Source organism: Pinus tabuliformis, chromosome 4_2 (genome assembly GCF_031772625.1).
Source record: "Pinus tabuliformis cultivar Carrire ecotype Pingquan chromosome 4_2, CPIR1, whole genome shotgun sequence".
NCBI lineage: Eukaryota > Viridiplantae > Streptophyta > Pinopsida > Pinales > Pinaceae > Pinus > Pinus tabuliformis.
The window spans coordinates 95,003,197-95,006,828 of record NC_142304.1 but is presented as its reverse complement, the minus strand read 5'-3'; the positions used below and the strand labels follow the sequence as shown (position 1 = coordinate 95,006,828).

General features: G+C 39.3%; 1 pseudogene; it reads right to left on the bottom strand.

Annotated features, from left to right (window-relative positions):
- Nucleotides 1-1,451: 1,451 nt before the first annotated feature.
- LOC149168475 (F-box protein SKIP31 pseudogene) lies at nucleotides 1,452-2,615 on the bottom strand (annotated as a pseudogene).
- Nucleotides 2,616-3,632: the final 1,017 nt, after the last annotated feature.

The following is a 3,632-nucleotide window of genomic DNA, read 5'->3' as shown; positions in this document are numbered from 1 at the left end:
TCAAAGAAATCACTCATCCTATCGACATGATGTTGTGTTGTGACACCTTGGGAAGCATCAAACAATGGGATCTTACTTTGGTAATCAGCAGCTATGGCATCCAAGTTTTGTGACAAAACAAGAGGTGCATATCTGGCAGCCATTGCTCTAGGTGGATTTACAACTAGCCTTGGGGTTGTAGGAGGAGTTGGAACAACGATAGCAACTGATGTGACCAGTGTATGAGGTGTTGAAGGAGATGAAGAAATTATTGATGTTTGAGGTGTAGAAGGAGTGGATGGGGGTGAAAGCACTGCAGATTTCTAATCAGATATGGCGGGCTGCATGGGAATGGTGGGAATAAAAGGAGGTTTAGTAGGAATTTCTGAATTAGATACAACAGCAGATGAACCAAGAGTAGTAGATGTAGATTCTAAGAACTGGGGAATATTGGTAACCACAATTGAAGATTGAAGATTCAGAATATAAGCATCAATTGATCGAGTTGCTCTTTCAATTTCGAGATCTTTGACAAACTCTGGATTTAGAGTGTTAGAGCCTAGATTTGCCTCAGGATAAAAAGGCAAGGTTCTAGGTCCACATAAAACCATGCTCAGCCTCGTATTTAGCCCTATGAGGACCGGAAATGGCTCTCTCTGAGTCAATCTCAGTGAAAAGTGTTTCAATGGGGCTTGAGATGACTTAAAATGGGAACTGATTTTAGGCTAGTAAATAAATATGAAAGAGGTAATTTATTGAATGACTGAATTTTCTGGGCTGTATGGGACAAAGGACAGAATGAGCTGAGAAATTAAATCAAAGACACAGAGTATTTCATGGGGCAAGATAGGTAGGAAGTTCGGCAATCAAATTGAAATAATATGGAGTGGAAAGATTGTTGAGAGGTTGAAAAGGGCATAATAAATGAATCCTTTTCAAATGGAAGAAGACACATAGAGCATAAATGCTTTCCCAAGGCAGAGCAATAAACTGGATTCTACCTTTCTTACTTAAAAGCATTCAACTAGAAATGATTATGAATGGACGGTAAAACATAACAAGATACATATGAAATAGAAAGAAGAAACATATGCTAAACTCATACCACATGAATCTCATGAATCAGAGCTGCATCATTTTATTAATTTCCTGGCCAAACTATACAGTGAAGCACTGAGTTTTTCTTTCACACTTTTCCCAGAACTCAGACCCTTTACAAATGATTTACAATACAATAAATAAACTCAGAGGTGGGAAAATAGATCGATAAAAATAGGGAGCTGTTTCAACTGAAATTATGAAGATAGAAAAAGAGCCATTCATCTATTCTAAAGATAGAATAGCATTCCACTTGAATTTCTCTGATGACCAATTACAAGGCAAAAACTTTAGCGTGGATCCATGAAATCTTGACTGAGGAAAAAAATAGGCAATCCGTTCCTATCTCTCTGCTATGGTATATATTCTTCGTTTTAATTTTGACTTTCGGTCTTTGAATTTTCACCTTTCCTTAATGCGTCTTCCAGTTCTTTTTCATCATTACAGTTATATCCCAAAAAATATGCGCGTGCATGCATAAGGAGAAGAAGAAAATATAGGCTACTTATTGATATCTTGCCCTAGTCAGGAGAAGTCTGGAATGAAATGGATACTTTGACTGGCAGAGTCAAGACAAAGAATTGTTTGCAAGGAGCTTCAGTGGAAGATGGGCCATGCAACTTGTATCTGTGATTCTCTAGAGACTGTTCTGAAGAATACCTGGTTAATGTTTAGGTAGATCTTGATTATCTTAATGACTGTGAAGAAGGCCCAGGCAACAACATGGAGAAACAAGTACGATTTTGGATTTGGCAATAAACTGGAGAGAATAGGGTATAGATGAAGCCAACTAGAGCCCCAAGTTTCCCATCACCTGTCAATGGCTCTGCTTCATCCGCTGCAACATAATCAGCTTGTTGATATCCAAGATCAACTTCCTCTTCTGCAGTGGAAATCCACTTGTCAGAAAAACGACCAGAAATAAGGCAGACTAAAAGTTGATTGGCTGCATCTACCACTGTTTCTTGGCATGTATGATCACACACATGCACAAATCCTATTTTTTCACATAGAAAAATGTCACCAATTTTGAGAGTATGTGCATGTACTTCTAGAGCATACATGGGCACCTGTGAAAACATCAGGAAAACCATGATGTTGCTTCAACTGATTAATTTGATCACCCACTGTTGTATCAGGAATCATGATATCATCCTTCAACATTGAATGATGAGGAGCGTAACTGCGTTTGGCTGCTTGCATTTGTATGTAGTACTCATAAAATTCAACGGGACAACCTTGAACAAATTCCATCGTGTCTACCATGTCACGCTCAATATAGAGTTTCTTCCAACCACATTCTCACAAGGTAAACCCCACCTCATGTAATACAATCGCTTCCAAAGAGATTCTTCTGATGCTACAACCCTCATGAACCAATACGCTAATGCACAATTAGTTAGGTCTTTTGGAGAGAGGAACTTGAATATATTTGGATAAATTTCTGTAGGTATCTTGCTAAAAGACCCATTCTCCGTGTAATGTTTCCGTTTCAAAAGCCGAGAACTACTTCCTGAAGCTTCTACTTTATGCTTCATTACTGTGCCAACATCATACTCTGCAAGTTCCTCTACATCAACCTCCACTTTTCACTCCTCCTAATCAATAGACTTTGAGGAACTCGATCTTGAATTTTCCTGGCAAATCCGTGCGAGTTAGTGGCAATTTGGAGGAATTGTGAGCAGTTTCGGGCCTCTGGTTGTATGTGCCGCGTGACAGGCCCAATGCGTCGTGCCTCACCAGTGCGATGCGCCTGTGTAAAAACACACTGAATGTTGAGGCCCAGTGCGCCGCGCCTCACCAATGCACCGCGACACTCAGCCTATGCGTCGCGCTCTGCAACTGCAATACATTTTCGGCCTTCAATGTGTTTTCTTCACTCCTCGATGATTTATCTTGGTTTCGCTGATGTATCTTGGCGTGAAATTGGATTATTGGAACACAAACATATCTCTTATGACAAGGATTTTGAGTTTTGATTTGGGCGCACCCACTTTTGCAAGTTTTGAAACCTTTGACACTTCACTCTAACTTTGTTTGGCTTCCTTTATGATTTTCAGACTGATGATGGACTTCTTGGTCTTCTTTTGCAGGGAATGGATGGCTGGAACTTCGACAAAGGATCAGGGTGGTGCCTGAAACATTTCGTGACTAAAAACTTTGAAAAATCACATATTTATTACAAAGGACAAAACGACGATTTTCTTCAAAACAGAGTTTTGAAGAAAAGTCATGATCAAGCGATATAACGATGAAATTTTGCGATGAAAACTTATTTGGAAACCTCCCTCATGCATCTGCTGGTATTATTTGACATTTTGAAAACTAAATTTGCGAAACCCTAGACCTAAGACTCTTTGCTAACCAAAATACCATCCATGACTGTAAATGACTGTAAAACAAATACAAACAAACACAAACCAGTAGATACATAATCATGAGGGACATGAGTAAAAAGACCCTTCCTAGCGTCAGATGATGGCATGCCCCTAACGGAATGCAACTGAGTGAATCGAGCAAGACACCTAAAAAATGAAATGCAAAAGAGAAATTTT